Here is a 19,359-nt window from a genome sequence, read left to right as displayed (position 1 = left end):
GCATTCTATCGTAGATATTATAACGTGCCTTGAAATATCATGCTCATCATTTCCTGAAAATGTCAGTTCCTTTCTAAACAACTCGCATTGCATGTATCTTGAGTGCTAAGCTCCTTTTCTCTTCTGGAATTACCTCCCCTTGAAGACTCAGCCTAAATGTCACTTCTGATGTGAGGCCTTCCCTATCTGCCTATGAGTCACAAGGTATAGGCTAACACCCTAACTATCACCTACCCCCCATCTTAATAAACATTTATGGAAGGCTTATTATGTCCCAGGAATGGTTCTAAATACTTTATACACATCATCTCACTTTTCAGCAGTAGAAACTGCTTCCAGCTATAAATAACAAAAAGCCTAAATAACAGTAAAGACAGTAAACAAATGTCTTTCCCCCTCCCAACTTCATCTCAGAAGAAATTCAGGACGAGTCCATCTAGGCTCTACAGCATAACCGAAATGTACTTAGGAACCCAGCCTCCTTCAACTTTCTGGTCTACCAGTAGGTCATACTTTAGGTTTTCCTAAGACTGCTGTAAACAATGACTACAAATTTGGTGGCTTAAAACAACAGAAATGTATCCTCTCACAGTTCTGGAGGTCAGAAGTGGAAAATTAAGGTGTCATTATGGTTGGTTCCTCCTGGAAGCTCTGTGGGAGAACCTGATTCATGACTCTTTCCTAGTTTCTGGAAGCTATAGGCAATCGTTGGTGATCCTTGGCTTACAGACGCATTACTCCAATCTCTGCCTCTGCCTTAATATCACCTTCTCTTCTGAGTCTTTTCCCTTTCCCCTAAAATAATACCTGTTATTGGACTTTGCACACACCCTAATCCAGAATGATCTCTCTCAAGATCCTTAATAACATCTGCAAAGATTCTTTTTCCAAATAAGATCAAAGTCACAGATTCTAAGTAGACATATCTTTGGGGGTGAGGGGAGTTCCATTCAACCCACTACAATCCCCCTAAAAAATATATGAAGTGATTACTATTATTAGCTCCACTTTATAAATCAGAACCCTTAGTGAAAGGCTAGATAATTGCTCAAGATTCACAGCTCAGGAGGGGTGGAGCACTTCAACCAGCCAATGTGCATTCCCTTAACCACTGCCCTACACCGTTCTCTTTGTCTTATTCCTTGTTGCCTCCCTAGTGCCATTCACAGAACCTGGCCCTGAATCAGGACTCAATAACTGTCTGTGGAAGAAATGGATGGTGGATGGATGGATGGATGGATAGATGATGAAATGTTCTCCTCTCCCCCACCCCCACCCGACTCAGCCTCTAAGTAGCTGAGACACATTGCTGTCAGATGCAGCTAGCCTTTTTAAATTCAAATATATTCCTGTTGATACCAAGTGTTAGTTCTCATCTGATTTGGCATCAATGTTACATTTTCTTTCAGAGCTCGATATTGCTTTTTAAAATATCTAAGTAAAAATATGCAGCTTGGTAGATGAAAAATGTCTTTGTCTGCAACTCCAGGCTCTCTGAGAAAACGCCAGAGAACTCAATACCAACACTCCTCCTTCAGAGGTCACCTTGACCCTCCTCCTCCTTCCTTGCCCAGAGGTGAATAGGAAATGGATGAAGAGGTCCCCTGGGTCTAAAAATTATAATAGATGGCAGCGGTGACCGCTAGTAGAGGAGGGGAGAAAAGCCAGAATTGGCTGTGATGGGAGTGGAGACCCTTGGCTGTGACTAGCAGGGCAGACTGTGTCAAGATGCTTAGTGGTGAAGGCAAGTGAGTAAGAGTGTGATGGTGGCTTGAGACAGTTGGGGTTGAGGGAAGACTGCTCTTTAGAATACACGTGATTCGGACATGTTTATCACACTGGAAAGAAGGAGCCATAGCAGTCGTAGGGGAACTGACAAGCAAACTCTTACTGTGATACAGGGCACAGGAGAACAATTGGCTTTAGAGATGATGAGGGAAGGAAGAGCAAAGCAAATGTGCTCTCCTCTCCATGTAGGTGGAAGATTCAGGGAGTGACGGGGTTCATGCTCAGGTGGGACCCAAAGTCAGAGGAGAGGAATGAGTAGTCGGAGAGGTGAAGGGTTGGAGCTGCTGCTGAGGGCCATATAGAAGAGAACGGGTTGAGGGAAAAGGAAGCTGAACAGAGCTTAACCTGATTAGTCAGTATTATGCTCTCCATAAGGCAGAGAGAGCTTACCCAGAGTAGTAGATCTTTTTCTGGGACTTCCTTCACAACATGCCTTCACACACACACAAATGCACATAAGCATGCACACACCACCACCACCACCTAATAAAGAAAAGAAAGAAAGAGAGTCACTCTAGGAATCTGAGGGAACACTACCTTTCCCCTCCTACCTAATTATCTGGCTTTTTGAATTAGAGCTGGATAGCAAACTTGCCTTGTTTCTATTCACAATTTCTCTCTTGAGTTTGCTTCCATTAATGAAACAGCTTAGTTTGGTTTAGCTAACTGCATGCATGACTTCCTAAAACCACATCACAATGAGGGAGGAATGCAGTCTCTAGCAACGCTACAGCAGCTTAACCACATTGTTTAAAAAGAGGAACCGGGCAGCCCCAGTTCTTCTGAAATCCATTTAAGATGTGTGAAAACATGAGATTGAAATTCTGACCTTTCCCTGGAGCAGGAAGAACCTCCTCCAGGGGATTGTTTGGAAGACTGCAGATGCAGGCCTGGGCCCATCTACACATCCTCAAGACTCTGGCTCCCGGTAGCCTGTCAAGCAGTGAAGCCCTGCCTCTGTCTGTCCTTCTGTCCCTGACAGGGCATCAGCCTGAAGGACTGCTGGGCATATGGAAGGGGAGAAACTGCTCTAGGAATGTCACCAATGCCAAAAGAGGAGGGAGGTCATCAAAGGGTAAATAGAAAAAAGTGGAACCCTAAATTATATGGGTCTAGTCGGCAAGCACTCACTGCATGTTCAGATTTGGGTCAGGGAAGGGACTTTACCCCGATGGACCTCCTAATGCTAACCTAGATGCCAAAACGTTGGAGGTATTGTGGAACAGGAGGAGGAGCATGAACTAGGAATTAACACGATTGAATTTTCACTCCATTTCATGACAGTAGACTGCGAATAAATATAATACAATCCTGGTTAAAAGTGGAGTCTCTGGGCTGGGTGCAGTGGCTCATGCCTGTAATCCCAGCACTTTGGGAGGCCGAGGTGGGCGGATCACAAGGTCAAGAGATCGAGACCATCCTGGCCAACATGGTGAAACCCCATCTCTACTAAAAATACAAAAAAAAAATTATCTGGGCATGGTGGCGCATGCCTGTAGTCCCAGCTACTCGGGAGGCTGAAGCAGGAGAATTGCTTGAACCCAGGAGACGGAGGTTGCAGTGAGTCGATATCTCACCACTGCACTCCAGCCTGGCTCTGGTGACGAAACAAGACTGTCTCAAAAAAAAAAAAAAAAAGAATGGAGTCTCTTAAGCCAAGTTGCCTTAGTTCAAATCTTGACATCCATTTATAGTATGGCCTGGGGCACTTAACCTTCTCGCACTTCAGTTTCTTCATCTATTTTTGGCATAAAAGTTACTGACATAAAAGTACCTAGTGACATACATGTTACAGGGATTAAATACAATAAGTAAGGCCTTTCCCATAGTTTGTGCTCAATTGGTATAATTGATCTTCATCATTCTCATTGTTATTGTGGTTAATTCTTTAGTGACTTGGAATCGTTGTTTCCCCACTTGTAAAGAAAGGACAATAAGATCTCCTTCCTTAGGGTGGCTTAAGATAAAAACGGATTAGAGAGACTATGATATGCTTGGTATGTGGTAGACACTTGATATGTGGCCATTGATTTTAGTACATCTCTACTACACCTGATGATTTTTCCCTTGCTGGCCTTGCAGAAATGTAAATGGCTTGATTTCTTCAGTCTTAAGTACGATGATGGAAGATGGGTAGAGCTTACAGTATAGGCTCTGGGGTCAGATAGAGCCAGGTTTGAGTTCTCTTATGAGCTTTGAAACCTTGGGTGCTATTTAGCCTCCTTTATGCCTTAGTTTTTTTTAATCTGTAGAAAGGGGAATAAAAGTATCCACTGTGAAAATGCCACGAGATAAGGCAGTATCTGGGCCAGAGGAGGGCTGCAGAGTGTGAACTTCTTGCTCCTTGAGGGCAGGGGCTCTGTCAGGCTTCCTGTTATATCCCCACACCTATGAGCATACCTGGCCTGTTGTAAGGCTGCTCCTTGCCGGGCGCGGTGACTCACGCCTGTAATCCCAGCACTTTGGGAGGCCGAGGCGGGTAGATCACGAGGTCAACAGATTGAGACCATCCTGGTCAACATGGTGAAACCCCGTCTCTACTAAAAATACAAAAAATTAGCTGGGCGTGGTGGCGCGTGCCTGTAATCCCAGCTACTCGGGAGGCTGAGGCAGGAGAATTGCCTGAACCCAGGAGGCGGAGGTTGCGGTGAGCCGAGATCGTGCCATTGCACTCCAGCCTGGGTAACAAGAGCGAAATTCCGTCTCAAATAAAAGGCTGCTCCGTAAGTATTTGCAGCTGACTGATGTAGAAGTGAGGCAGGACCTCAGTGCTGCCCTTTGAAAGGAGGCGTGGCCCAAGGGGCCTCTAATTTCACTCTGTATAATTGATTGAGCAGGTGCCACCCTCACTTTTTAGTCTTTTTTTTTTCTGTCTGCAGCTCTGTTTGAGTGTTCTAGAAACAGCAGTATTGCTCTGCAAATGCTTTTCTACCACTGCAGAGGGTTCTCATACTTAGAGTTCCAGCCAGTCACCGTGCATCCCACCACCCCACACCTGGCACTGCCAGTGAAGAGGCTTCCCAAGTGATAGATGGTCATGCTTTGACAATTAGTAGAAACATCTTGTTTCTATTAATTATCCTAAATTGGTTATTGATTATGGTCAGATTTAGAAATATAGTCACTGTCCTGGTTTAAATGATAAGTCAGAATTGAAGTGTTCTGCTTACTTGTGTGCCTCCCTCACTCCACAATGAGCAAAGACTGTGTCTTATTGACTGGTGTTTCCAGGTCCTGGCACTGTGCCTGGAACAAAGAAGTCATTGATTTAGTTAGGATGCTTTGTGCTGCAAGCAATAGCAGATCCCAACTCAAACTCAAACTGGCTTAAACAATGAGGAAATGTATAACTCCAAAAAATCAGAAGGCACATATACCATGCAGTAGGTTCAGCAGCTCAATCATCTCATCAAGAGTTGAGGTCTGATCATTTTCTCTCGCCATCGTCAATACAGTTCCACTGTTAAGCTGGTTGCCCTTGTGATCACAGCATGACCCTCAATACCACATACTTTATGATTCACATCTAGAAGAGAGAAGAGGGAAACCTCTTTCCCAAGCATAGTCTATAAAACCTTCCTTGTAATCTGATTGGGTCAATTTAGGTTGGCCCACACATCCAGCCCTTGGGAGGTAGTCACCAACATCTGATTGTCTCAGACAAATTATGATTTCTATCTAGAATAGGAATGAGATATTTTTAAAAATCTACGTTTAATTAGAAAGGGGGAAAGTAGAGCCAGATGTAGGCTAAGCAACCAGTAGTATACTTTGCACAGGTGCTGTATAACTATTTGGTGAATAAATAAATGTGTCTTGGTGCTCCTAGAAACTATTCCAATGGGGAAGTCCATCAACAAAGTGGGAGGGGCTGGGATCTCATGGCACCTCTCCTGGCATTGAAATGTCCTCTACTGAAGGAATCTTTAACTGATCTAGGCACAGTAGAGCCATGTCCAGTCTGATGCTTCTCTCTCAACCATCCTTTTCTTAGAGAGGATAGTGGTAAACTTCTCTAGCCAAGTGAAAGCATTTTTAGAGTTTTGCAAGCAACACCGCATCCCTTCATTTCAGACCATATCCTTGACTCTAAAAAGGAGCTAAGCAGATCTGCTGCTCTTATCTTACTTACAACCCAAACTGTTCAGTGCTCATTATTTTTAAAGAACCAGAAGACTCTGCTTGAAAACGATGAGGGGAGTGCAGCCCCTCTTCCAAGCCTGTGTCCTCTATCTACCCAACCTATTTCTCAGGGAACTGGTGAGGGTGGGTGGAAACACGGGCCTTTGGGACCTGAAGGGTCTGTCTTGAAACATCAGCTCCATTATTGACTCAGAATGAGATCATAAGAAAATCACTTACTGTCTCCAAGTCTTCTTTTCCTTATCTGTGAAATAGGATGCTAATAAATAAAGACCTGCCTTCCCTACCGGAAAGAATGGGCTTCTGAACTGTCAGAGTAGAAGAATTTGGGTTTAGAGAAATTACGACCTTACAGAGAACAGAGGGTGGGAGGAAGAAGAGGAAACATCAATAATAAACCTAGGAAAGTTCTCATGAATATAAGTTTCAAATTTTTCCTAAAATAGAGTTTTTAAAAAGGCGTAAAATGTCAGTGACATTTAACACATATTACAACACTAATAGCAAGTGCTATCCAATTAATTTCTATTTACCACCCCTTGCTTGTAAGAACATCTTTAAGATCTTCCTCCCCTTAAGTTTTCAGGAAAATGCTGAAATTTCAGGTTGCAGATGAGAGGCAGGTTGAGAGATGTTGGTTAGTTGGTTCCTGCCTTTGGGTTTCCATCCATACATTCATGTCTTTCTTCCAGTTTGCTTGGGCACTGTTTTCTCCTATTCCCCAGAGACCCACGCTCAAGGCACCTCAAAGAACAAGCCCCATGAACTATCTGTCTACACAAGACCTGCTCCTCCCCTGGGTCTCCTGGACTCAGGAAAACACCACCATTTGCCCAGTCACCCAAGGAGAATCCTAGACATTGGCCCTGACCCCTCACATTAGCCCCTCACCTCCTATAGGTCCCCAGGTCCAATTGTTTACTGCATGACACCCCTTGAATCCATCAGCCTCTATCCACACTCACTCCAAGTGGCTGTAGGTTAGTTTTTGTTGTTGCTCAAGACCACTATAACCACTTCCTATCCAGTTTCCTCCAGTCTAATCAGACCACACAAAGCAGCCTGAATGAAAGCACATTAGACTCTGACACTTCCTTTCTGAAAACATCTCAAAACCCTCCATCTCCATCTCTCCCCCAAAAAATCAGAAGTCAGATACACCATGCAGTAGGATCAGCAGCTCAATGATGTCATCAAGGATTTGGGTTCTGATCTTTTTCTCTGGCCCCCTCCTAACATAAATGAATTAATGTTTAATGAATTGATGAATACCTGCAGTCCCTCAGTGACTTCATTCTCATGCCTTTCCACATGCTGCTCCAATTTCTGGGAACACTTCCCTTCACCCCCAGACTAACTAACTTTTCTTTGACTTTAAAAACTCAGATAATATTTAACCCCCAGACTAACTAACTTTTCTTTGACTTCAAAAACTCAGATAATATTTGTGCATCAATTTTTTCTACCATAAAATGAGAATAATAGCCTTTTATTCTATGAGTACCTACCTCGCAGGTTGTTGGAAGGAATGAATGGATTAATCCATGTAAAGCATGAAGAACTGTCTCTGGCAGTTCAATAGATATTAGCTATTTTATCCTTTCCAAGTAGCCTTGACCCTGAACCATACCCCGCTCTCTGGTTATGCGCTCCTGTGTTATCCCACACTTCCCTCATCATTACCCTTAATAAACTGAACTCAAATTGAATCACTAGAATTTGCATTCCTTGAGAGCATATACAAGGTCGTATTTATTATTGTGTCTCAGCTTAGCATGTAGGGCCAGGAACAACGAAGAGACATAGTGAATTTCAGTGGAATGAATAAATGTTTAGGCCAAGAAGTCCTTTTACCATTGCCTGAAAGTCACGCCAGATGAATTGTGGAAACCCTCTCTCACTAGGGCTTCTGACAAAATGCTCCTGAGATATCTGGGTTTCTGCCTCAATTCACACTAGCCAGGGACAACCCGGCCAACTCTCTGGGGTAGTAGCATGACAGGCAGAGCTACCCTGTACTTCACTTAAAAAAATAAAAAGAAAACCATGAAGAGGAAAATTACTTAGTCATCACTGTCAATCTTGGCAAATAAACATTGCTATTACATACTTCAGAATTCAAGCAGCAACACATAATTAGGCACAGGTTCAATCAGCAGCGAGATGCAGGTTTGGGGAGTGTGCGAGAGGCTGAGTGGCTCATTTGCACTGCAGAAGAGGTGAGATGTTGATTTTCACGCAAACACCATCTCAGAGATTCCCAACTAAATAGGCACATTTAGATTCTTAAGGCCCAACTAAGTGAAATGCTTTTTCTGGGGAAAAAAAGCAGGGAGTTTCATAGATGTGTTTCTGAGTGGCAGCAGCAGGCCTATTATAATTTTACTTGTTTTCTGTTTATAGAATTAATGTATTTTCATTGTGAAAACTGGGCAAATATGGAAAACAATAAAGAAGCAAATAAAAATCTGTAATAATCTTATACACTTGATCCAATCATCCACTTGATTCCTTTTATATCTACATTCAGAACTCGCTCAGTAAATGATCTCATCCAGTCTCATGCTTTGAATGCTGTCTTTATGTGCACGAGTCTCAAATTAATAGCTCCAACCCTGTCCTTTCCACCAAGCTCCAGACTAGATGTCAAAGAGACAGAGCCTTACGGATATTTAATAGCATCAAAAACTCAATACGGCCATAATAAATCACTTGCTTTCTACCTTCTCTCTGCAAAAATGTTTCCTCCTCTAATCTTCCCAGTATTTGTAAATGCCAGCATTATCCACCCAGCTGCTTAAGCCAAAGACTAAAAGTCATACCTTTAACCTTGCCACACATTTAGTCTATCAGTCTTACCTCTACCTCCAAAAAAAATCCAATCCTACATCTTCCATCTCTACTGCCACCACCCAAGTTCAAAATGCTATTGTTTATTGTCCAAAATGCTATTGTTTATTGTCCAGAATCTTGTAAGATTAGTCTCCTAACCCACTTTCTTGCTTTCTCTATTCTTTGTATTGCATTCAGAATGATAGCTGGTTATTTTCTTAAGCCTCATACTTAAAAGTAAAGTTGCAAAAATAAATAATTTAAGGTTCTTGATTATATATGTGTTTATATATATATCTATATCTGTATCTCCAAGGTGATTTACAGAAATCATCTACCAATATCAACTGCACCAATGGTGTCTGGATTTTAAGATAGAGTCCTCACTTGTGCCATGCACTTGGTCAAGAGCAAGCTTGAATCTTTCTGTTTATATTTCTGTCTCTCCTACTGTTAATGCAATAATTATTTCTCATTTATATAGCAGCATGGATTTTTAGTCCATGGTGCATGTGAATCAAAATATAACATTTAAAATACTTTCTCTTATAATCGAACTTAGTAGCTACCTAAAGCCACCATGTTGTCTAGTGGCAGAAAACTCAATCTACTTAATTCTAAAGGAACTCAGTCCCTTAGGATTTTCTCTGTCACTTCAAGTTTAATCTCAGTCAATTTGGGTTTTCCCTACCCCTTTCTTCTGCTTAAGACCTGAGATGTATACTAATTGATGGAAATCGTACGGCTCAGAGGGGCCTTATGGAATCCTAGCCTCTGTCAGAAAAAGGAGAGGGAGGGCCGGGCGCGGTGGCTCACGCCTGTCATCCCAGCACTTTGGGAGGCCGAGGCGGGTGGATCACGAGGTCAAGAGATCGAGACCATCCTGGTCAACATGGTGAAACCCCGTCTCTACTAAAAATACAAAAAAATTAGCTGGGCGTGGTGGCGCGTGCCTGTAGTCCCAGCTACTCGGGAGGCTGAGGCAGGAGAATTGCCTGAACCCAGGAGGCGGAGGTTGCGGTGAGCCGAGATCGCGCCATTGCACTCCAGCCTGGGTAACAAGAGCAAAACTCCGTCTCAAAAAAAAAAAAAAAAAAAAAGAAAGAAAGAAAAAAGAAAAAGGAGAGAGAGACTTGGTTTTCGGCTGGCATCTGCCATTGCTTGGAATCACCTAAGAACTTTGTTCTGTGTAGTTTTTGGTTAATCTCACTTTAATCGGCTGACACATCCTGGGTCCCACTGTCAACTCCAGGTGTTAATTGGTCCAAGCAGTCCATGGTTGACCCTCTATCAATCATTGCTGTACCTTCTCGGGGTCACAGACAACTTTAGAAACCTTTGGACACTCTCCCATGGCAGTCTGGGACCATATAAGACTGAAAGAGCTATTTTGGAACCTCTATGACTCTTATTCCCACTTCCTCTCTGCTTCGTGTTCACTATACTACTTTTGGGCTACACTTGGGAAGTTCTACACAGGTTCTTTCTTCAGGCTTTTCAAACCTATTCAGATGTTCTATTATCTCCTGGCCTGAGATCAAGCTCAGGGAGGAGAGAATTAGTGTGGCAGACATGGAGATAAACGACTGCCCAGATCCCTCTTTATGCAAGATGTTGCTTCTCAGGTGCAGGGAGTTGAGGACAGTCAGCAGATGGTCTCCAGCTGTCAGCTTCTCCCAGCTGCAGAAAGCCACCTTGCCCAAGGTCATGCCCTTCCCAGAGCAGCTTGTATCCAGTGACTGAGTGAGGTGGGGGTCCAGCCATTCTGCCCAATGCAGAATCACTTTGGGAGTACTACGTGCTCCAGAGTTCCTGCTGCTTAAGGTTTTGTCAAGGGTGCCTTGCAGCTCAACTTTTCCCTCTACCCAATTCTGCTTTCTTCTTTTTTCCTTTCCTAATCATTAATTGCAAATCGGTATTTTGCATCCCAAACCTCATCTCAGAGTCTACTTGAGAGAACCCAGCTTCCCGTTTTTGGTAAACTGAATCATGTTCATGATCGATTCTCATGAATTCTCTCTGCAAGTTTCTTGCTTCCCCTCAGATCCCCCTCCCTCAGTTTAGCCCTTGCAAGTTTTACAGACTCTACAGAAATAGACCATTAGCTTTTATATATTATCACTCAATAGCCCCAATTCTCGTAGCATGTGGCTTTTGGCACAAAAAAGCCAAGCTTTTGAAACTCAACAACTTTTTCTATCAACCTATTTTCTTTGCCAGGACTTTGAAAAGGCTCTTTTGAAACTGAAGATTGAGAATTGATGCCTTTGTTGTCTTTTGTTTGGCTGTGGCTGCCCTTCTTTGAGGCAGGGAGCTCCAATTGCCCTAGCTGCTGCCTTGAAATAAGTAGAAGGTTCCCATGATACATTAGAAATGTGGAGGTATGTGTGTGTGAAGCAGGGAAAATTCTCGCGTTAACGCAAAATCTTATCCTAGCTTATTTGCCAAGTACCTGCAGCCTTGTAAAACCATTGAAAACAGCCAGAGCTCAAATCTGTGCTGGTTCTAAAATCCAGACATGGAAGGCAAAGACATAGCAAGGGCAAAAGCTCCCTAAAATCATGATTGTCAGTATCGGAAAGCTAAAAGATGTTCTGCCAAAATGTTCTGCCAAGAACTTGGAAGTAAATTTTTTTCCTTTCAAGATATGCAAAGTCACCTGAGCAAGACAGTGGTACCCAAAATAAACTGGCCCTATTATATCTTAGCAGATATATTATTCAGAAGATGGAGTTAGAAAAACTAGGCAACATCAAGAATTTCAAAAACAGATGTGGACAGTCATATTGGAAAGTTCTTTCCTATGGTATAAATCAACATATGCAAAATATTGGTAAGACTTTGTTACAGTGATGGCCCTCAATGAACCACACTTCGTTAAGTCCTTTCCCTTGAGTGTGGGCTTGTCCTGTGATGTGCTTTAACTAGGAGACTGCAGAGGAAGTGATGCTGTGCCAGTCATAGGTATAAACCTCAAGACCTAGCAGCTTCTACTTTTCTGCTGTTAGGAGCCCTGAGCCTCCACATTAGAAAGAGGGTAGCTCTGCGGAGAAACCTTATAGAAATCCATGTGGGGAAAGAGGTTCTGAGACTATATGGAAAGAGAGGGGACCCAGCAACCCAGGGTTCTGACTGAGCTCAGCCCCCACTGACCAGTCAACTAAAAACAGCCAGTAAACCTCAGTAAGACCAGTAAAATTACCCCCCAGCTAAGCCAGGATAATTTTATAGAATTTTCTGTTTAAACTACTGAATTTTGTGAGGTTTTTTTCTTTTTTAGCTTTAGATGACCCAAGGAAGATTGTAGTTTATAGACTTCAGGTCTTCAGGGCAGGCCCTCATCAGGCATCTTATTGTAATGCTGTTAAACATTCAATTCACCTTACTTCCTCTGTGCTAATTCCAGGCTCACCCAACAATCTTTTACCCTTCCCCAGCCCCCACCTCCTGCTCTGCCAAGCAGTTCTGACTTAAGACGGAGAAGGCACCAGTAAAAGACTTCAATAATTTTTTTTTAATTTAGAAATTGAGGTATAACTTACATACAGCAAAATACACAGATCTTACAATTCTATGAATTTTGACAAAATGCATACACCCTTGTAACCCACACTCCTGATAAAAATATAAACTACTTTCATAGCCCCGGAAGGTTCTCTTGTGTTTTTCTCCTATCAGTCTTACCACTTCCCGAGCAACCACTGCCAGAGTTACATTTTCCATGAATTAGTTTCAACCGTTCTTAAACATCATATAAATGGAATTATACAGTGTATGCTCTTTTGTGTCTGGCTTCTTTCACTTATATGTCTGTAAATTTTATTTCCATTGCTATGTGAATTTGTAGGCATTCCTCTTAATTGCTGATATGGTTTGGCTGTGTCCCCACCTAAACCTCATCTTGAATTGTAATTCCAATAATCCCCACACGTTGTGGGAGGGACCAGGTGGGGATAATTGAATCATGGAGGGGGCAGCTTTCCCTGTCCTATTCTCGTGATAGTGAGTTAGTTGTCTCGAGATCTGATGGTTTTATAAAGAACTTCCTACTTTGCTGGGTGCTGATGATTCTCCTTCCGGCTGCTACATGAAGAAGGATGTGTTTGCTTCCCCTCCCACCATAATCGTAAGTTTCCTGAGACCTCCCCAGTCATGCTGAACTGTGAGCCCATCAGAACTATTTCCTTTATAAATTACCCAGTCTTGGGTATGTCCTTATAGCAGCTTGAGGACGGACTAATACAGTAAGTTGGGATCCAGGTAGTGGGGCACTGCTGTAAAAATACCCAAAAATGTGGAGGCAACTTTGGAACTGGGTAACAGGCAGAGACTGGAACAGTTTGGAGGGTTCAGAAGAAGAGAAGAAAATGTGGGAAACTTTGGAACTTCCTAGAGACTGGTTGAATGGCTTTGACCAAAATGCTGATAGTAATATGGACAATAAAGTCCAGGCTGCAGTGGTCTCAGATGGAGATGAGGAACTTGTTGAGAATGGGAGTAAAGCTCACTCTTGCTATGCAAAGAGACTGGCTGTCTTCCAGCCTTCATCTTTTTCCTGTGCTAGACGCTCACTGCTGTTGAACATTGGACTCCAAATTCTTCAGCTTTTGGACTCTTGGACTATACCAGTGGTTTGCCAGGGCTCTTGGGCCTTTGGCCACAGACTGAAGGCTGCCCTGTCGGCTTCCCTGCTTTTGAGGTTTTGGGATTCGGACTTGCTTCCTGGCTCCTCAGCTTGCAGATGGCCTATTGTGGGACTTCACCTTGTGATCACGTAAGTCAACACTCCTTAATAAACTCCCTTTCATATATACATCTATCCTATTATTCCTGTGCCTTCTAGAGAACACTGATTAATACAATTGCTGACTAGTATTTTATTATATGGGTATACCATTTTCTTAATGAATTTTTAAAGTTATTTCCAGTTTTTGGCTATTAAGAATATATACGGATATAACCAGTAATATATGAATAGATATTCAATACATTAGTCATCAGTGGAAATACAAATTAAACTTCTAATGACATACTTCAAATCCATTCATATAACTAAAATTAAAGACTGACAAGATCAAATGTTGATAGGAATGTGGAACTTGAAGTCTTATATGTTGACGGTGAAAATGTAAAATGATACAATCACTTTGAAAAACTGTTTTGCAATTTTTTATAAGGTTAAATATAAACCTACCTAGTTACCCAGACATTGTACTCTCAAGTATTTATCCAAGAAAAAAATAGGTCCAGAACAATTTTTATATCTATTATAAATTAACAAACTGATTTTCTGGAATTACACACATATGTTTTGAGCTTGGTTAATGTACATTCACCTCAAAGAGATAAATCTACTCTTATGCGTTGACAAGAATTAGGTTTGCGGGGAGGCTGTAGAGCTGTGAAATAAAAGTCAGATGGTAACAGCCATACCAACACAATGCAGGTGATCTTATGGGGGCTTTACAGAGGCAAGCTTCCCCTTTGTTCTCCTGTGGCAACACTTCGGCATCACCATGTGGGTGTTGTAAAGTCCTGTTAAAAAAAAAAAAAAAGAGCAAGAACAATAAATTGAGAACAGTATCATGGCAAACACCAACATTTAAAGCAGAAACAAGAGGTAAGAATAGAACAGAAGATTGGTATTAGGGAATTTAAAAAAAAAAAAAGGTGAGGGGTTTAAAAGAGAGAATTCAAGAATGTCAAATGCACCTAACAGATACATTAAGATTCTGGGCAAACCCATGGATATGCCTACATGGAATCGGCCATCTTAGAGAAGTGATGGAAGAGGGAATCAGAAGGCTCTGGGTTGAGGAGTTAAAGAAAGGGGAAATAGAATCTGTGGTCATGGATGATGTTTTAGAGTTATAGAAGACGGTGAAGAAGAAAGGTTTTAAATGAAAAACTTGATCAGATTTATAGTTTGAGTGGAAGAAAAATGAAGGGAAATAGAGGTTGAAGATAAAAGAGGAGGGAGTTTGATGAAGCAAGAAATAGGAGGGGGAGGATAAGACAAAATATGAAATACATGAAAAAAATTAAGTTAAATAAAGCAAAGCTGAGGTAGATAGATGGACTAGACTTGGCAGAAAGAAAGGCCATCTCTTTCTTTGTGATAAGAGAAAAGGAGGAAGAGGTGGATAAAAGTACCCATCAGATTATGCAGGAAGTAGAGGGGAGGAGAGTTGGGGACGCTCCTGTTTGGTGGCCATTATCTTCTCTGAGACATAGGATGCAAGGACACCTGAATGAGATCTGGGAGTGAAAGGAGCCAGAGGAGAGGAGTAAGATTTGGAAATAGAGCAGTGGAGAGCAAGGGAAGAAATTGATAGGGCAGTGGAAGCCTTTTCAGGATGGAGAACCCCATTTTGGGGGAAGGCATAGTTTTTTTAAGTTTTGGGGTACATGTGCAGAATGTGCAGGTTTGTTGCATAGGTATACATGTGCTATGGTGATTTGTTGCACCTATCCGTCATCTAGGTTTTAAGCCCTGTATGCATTAGGCTTGTCCTAATGCTCTCCCTCCCCTTCCCCTCAACCACCCGACAGGCCTTGGTATGTGATGTTCCCCTCCCTGTGTCCATGTGTTCTATCTCTCACTTATAAGTCAGAACCAGTGATGTTTGGTTTTGTTTCTGTGTTGGTTTGCTGAAAATGATAGCTTCCAGCTTCATCCATGTCCCTGCAAAGGACACGAACTCATTCTTTTTTATGGCTGCATAGTATTCTATGGTGTATATGTGCCACATTTTCTTTATCCAAGCTATTATTGATGGACATTTGTGTTGGTTCCAAGTCTTTGCTATTGTAAATAGTGCTGCAATAAATATACGTATGCATGTGTCTTTATAGCAGATGATTTATAATCCTTTGGGTGAATACCCAGTAATGGGGTTGCTGGGTCAAATGGTATTTCTGGTTCTAGATCCTTGAGGACTCATCAAACTGTCTTCCACAATGGTTAAACTAATTTGCACTCCCACCAAAAGTGTGAAAGCATTCCTTCTCCACAGCCTCGCCAGCATCCATTGTTTCCTGACTTTTTAATGATCACCATTCTAACTGGCATAAGATGGTATCTGATTGTGGTTTTCATTTGCATTTCTCTAATGACCAGTGATGATGAGTTTTTTTTCATAAGTTTGTTGACCACATAAATATCTTATTTTGAGAAGTGTCTGTTTATATCCTTTGCCCACTTTTTGATGGGGTTATTTGTTTTCTTGTAAATTTCTTTAAGTTCCTTGTAGATTCTGAATATTAGACCTTTGTCAGCTGGGTAGCTTGCAAACATTTTCTCCTATTTTGTAGGTTGCCTGTTTGCTCTGATGATAGTTCCTTTTGGTGAGCAGAAGCTCCTTAGTTTGATTAGATCCCATTTGTCAATTTTGGCTTTTGTTGCGATTGCTTTGGGTATTTGGTCATGAAGTCTTTGCCTAGAAAGGCATAGATTTTAAGGAAACCTGATCCAAAACATGGCTGTGCACTTTAATTTGGGAGTGAACGATAGTTTAGGAACAAGAGCAAAGAGAACAGTGAATTTATCCAGGGCAGGAGGGGATTGTGTGTTTTGGGGAATGAGGGGGAATTTGAGAAAGTTGAATGTAGCTGCTATAACTGTCCATGGAATTCAGGATAGATTAGGAAGGGATTAAAATGGGATGATATGATTGGCCATGTCGCCATCCAAATCTCATCTTGGATTGTGGTTCCCACAATCCCCAGGAGTCGTAGGAGGGACCCAGCCAGATGTAATTGAATCATGGGCCCTTACCTCCATGCTGTTCTTGTGATAGTGAGTTCTCTTGAGATCTGATGGTTTTATAAGGGGCTGTCCCCACCTTCACCCTGCAATTCTCCTTGCTGCTGCCATGTGAATAAGGATGTGTTTGCTTCCCCTTCTGCCATGATTGTAAGTTTCCTGAGGCCTCCACAGCCATGCTGAACTGTAAGTCAATTAAGCCTCTTTCTTTTATTACCAAGTCTCAGGTCTGTCTTTATTAGCAGTGTGAGAACAGACTAATACAGATAGGATTTAATGGGGGGAAAATAGTTATATGTGATTAGAAATAGTTCAGTAAAAGTAAAGAGGGCTTAGGAGTATCTTTTAAAATGTATCTTATTTCACAAGAACTTGTGAAGGGACCATTTGTGTCTAAACCTGACGAGTTGGATTTGGTGGCTACTACTTGATCTTCCTTTCGTACGCTCTGCTTTTCTCTCCTAGGATGGACTCATCTGTTGAATCTTTTTTGTTATAAAGCCATAGAGATGATGGGAGATTTGAATAAAATTGCTTTTATAAAGAGGGATTCCTCAAGAAAGAAAAATTATCGAGAATTTCACCAAGTCAAAGAGACATACTTCTTTAGCAGAAAGAGATGATTAGCTGAGGTGTTTGTGATATAATTACAGATAGGTGGTGAGATAATTCCCCCTCCCCTACCCAGGTCTCTCATCATGCCCATAGCTCTGGCACAGTATAGACTTTGTAAGCTTCCCTACTCCTTGATACGTAACCTTGGGGAAATAACCTTTCTTAGTCTGTTTCTTCACCTTGAAAATTACTTTCCTTCTGGGGCTGTAATGTGGGCAGAATTAGATGATAGATATGAAATAATGCAAGGGTTAATCGTTAATTATTTTGTTGGAGTGCCCACTATAGGGTTCTTTGAGGCTGAATTTTTACTATTAGACTTACCTAAAAGGATGATATGGGATACATTTACTGCTGTGAATAAAGTTTCTTCAGTTCCCATCCAGATTCACTAAGGGAAACTGAAAGATAGTTGAGTACATGAAAGATCTTAAGCTTGGTGCCCACATCAGAAGTAGTTTCTTGGTCTAAAGTAGTAGTTCTCAAGCTTCAGCATGCCCAAGAATCACAGGGAAGGTTTTGTTAACACCCAAGTGGTTGTGTTCCACCCCCAGAATTTTTGATTCAGTAGGTCTGGGATGGGGCTTAAGAATTTTCACTTCTAAAATGTTCCCAGTTGCTGCTGCTAACATCCAGGAGACCACATTTGAAGAATCACAGGTCTTTGCTATTGTGAATAGTGCTACAATGAACATATACATGCATGTGTCTTTATAAGAGAATGATTTATATTTTAGGGGGTATATACCCACCAATGGGATTGCTGGGTTGAATGGTATTTCTGTCTTTAGGTTCTTTGAGGAATTGTCACATTGTCTTCCTCAGTGATTGAACTAATTTTCACTCTTACCAACAGTGTATAAGTGTTCTTTCTTCTCCACAACCTAGCCAGCATCTGTTTTTTTGTTTTTATTTTTATTTTATTTTTTTACTTTTTAATAATAGCATTCTGACTGGTGTGAGATGGTATTTCATTGTGGTTTTGATTTGCATTTCTCTAATGATTAGTGCTGACGAGCTTTTTTTCCATATGCTTGTTGGCCACATGTATATCTTCTTTTGAGAAATGTCTGTTCATGTCTTTTGCCTACCTTTCCATGGGGTGGTTTTGTTTTGTAAATTTATTTAAGTTCACTTGCACCCCTACCTTAAAGTTTAAAAAAAAAAAGGTATCATGGGTCTAAAAGATTTACAGATCTGAGACAGTGAGTCACTGTCATATGACCCCTTTTCAAAGCACAGCCACCAGCACCATTCCTATCAACAGAGAAAGACATTTTTCGTTTCACAGATGAGTAGGGACTCTTGTTCCTTCTTCCTCAATCAGTGCTCGGAAGTGAAAGTCACTGACTTTTCATGATTAAAACTCGGTTGGCCAGTCATTGAGGGAAGAAGCTTTAACTACACACCTAAATGAAGGGGTTTGATCAATAATGAAGTGGGCTGGTTCTGGCATGATTGTGATGATGAAGCCGTGGTCATGCTGCATGATGCAGGAGGTGGTTAGGAAAGGTCTTGCTTGTTCATGCTGGGCTAAAAAGGGCTTCAGGGTGTGAGCAACTGAGCTGAATAGAGTACATATAATTTTTAAGCAGGGAAATAAGCACTACTGAGAGGTAATGTTGAAGGGAATATAAAATGTTGCTACCTGGCATCTAAACCTCCTTCTCATGACTGGGAATAACCAAATGTGTGAAGTTGAGTCCAATGCCCACAAAAGAAACTGAAAATACCAGGCACTTACCTTCCCTGCATTTAGGAGACCTGATGGAGACTCTGCCCATCAGTACACTACCTCCAGATTCTACCTGAAGTTACAAACCCAAAAAGCAGGGATTACTGATAATCCACCTGTCAAGGGGTGGGGCAACTCTACTCTGAAGCAGAAGTCCAAGAGGTAACACAAGGTATGTTGGTGGTTTCAGGTAGGCAAGCTATGGTATCTAATGCTCAGGGAAGGTTACACTGGTGATTTCACCAAGTCGGTTGTCAGTTCTTGATCCTAGTTGGGTCCTGGCTACAGAGCCTTCAAGCTTAGTGCCGGAGAGGTGTTTGTTTGTTTTAATTTTGTTGTTAACTTTTGCTTGCAGCTGAGAACCTGATCAATTCAAATTAAGTTTAAAATAAACTCTGAAATCAAAAAACCTAGTTTTGAGTCCTGCTTTTCCATTTTTGTTTGTAATTTTGAGCAAATCTCTTAGCCTATCTGAGCCCTA

The 19,359-nt window shown here is 41.7% G+C and overlaps 1 long non-coding RNA gene across 1 annotated transcript in view; it reads left to right on the top strand.

Moving 5' to 3' along the window:
- Nucleotides 1-13,477: 13,477 nt before the first annotated feature.
- Nucleotides 13,478-19,359, top strand: part of LOC135276064 (uncharacterized) — a 191,121-nt gene continuing 185,239 nt past the window's right edge. Inside the window, exon 1 of the long non-coding RNA XR_010343627.1 lies at nucleotides 13,478-13,537. This is a non-coding gene — a long non-coding RNA (uncharacterized LOC135276064). The remainder of the gene's footprint in view (nucleotides 13,538-19,359) is intronic.

The sequence above is a fragment of the Aotus nancymaae genome, unplaced genomic scaffold, assembly GCF_030222135.1.
Source record: "Aotus nancymaae isolate 86718 unplaced genomic scaffold, 86718_ANA_hifiasm-v0.15.2.pri h1tg000003l, whole genome shotgun sequence".
In the NCBI taxonomy this organism is placed as follows: Eukaryota; Metazoa; Chordata; class Mammalia; order Primates; family Aotidae; genus Aotus; species Aotus nancymaae.
This window is presented reverse-complemented; position numbering and strand designations above follow the sequence as displayed.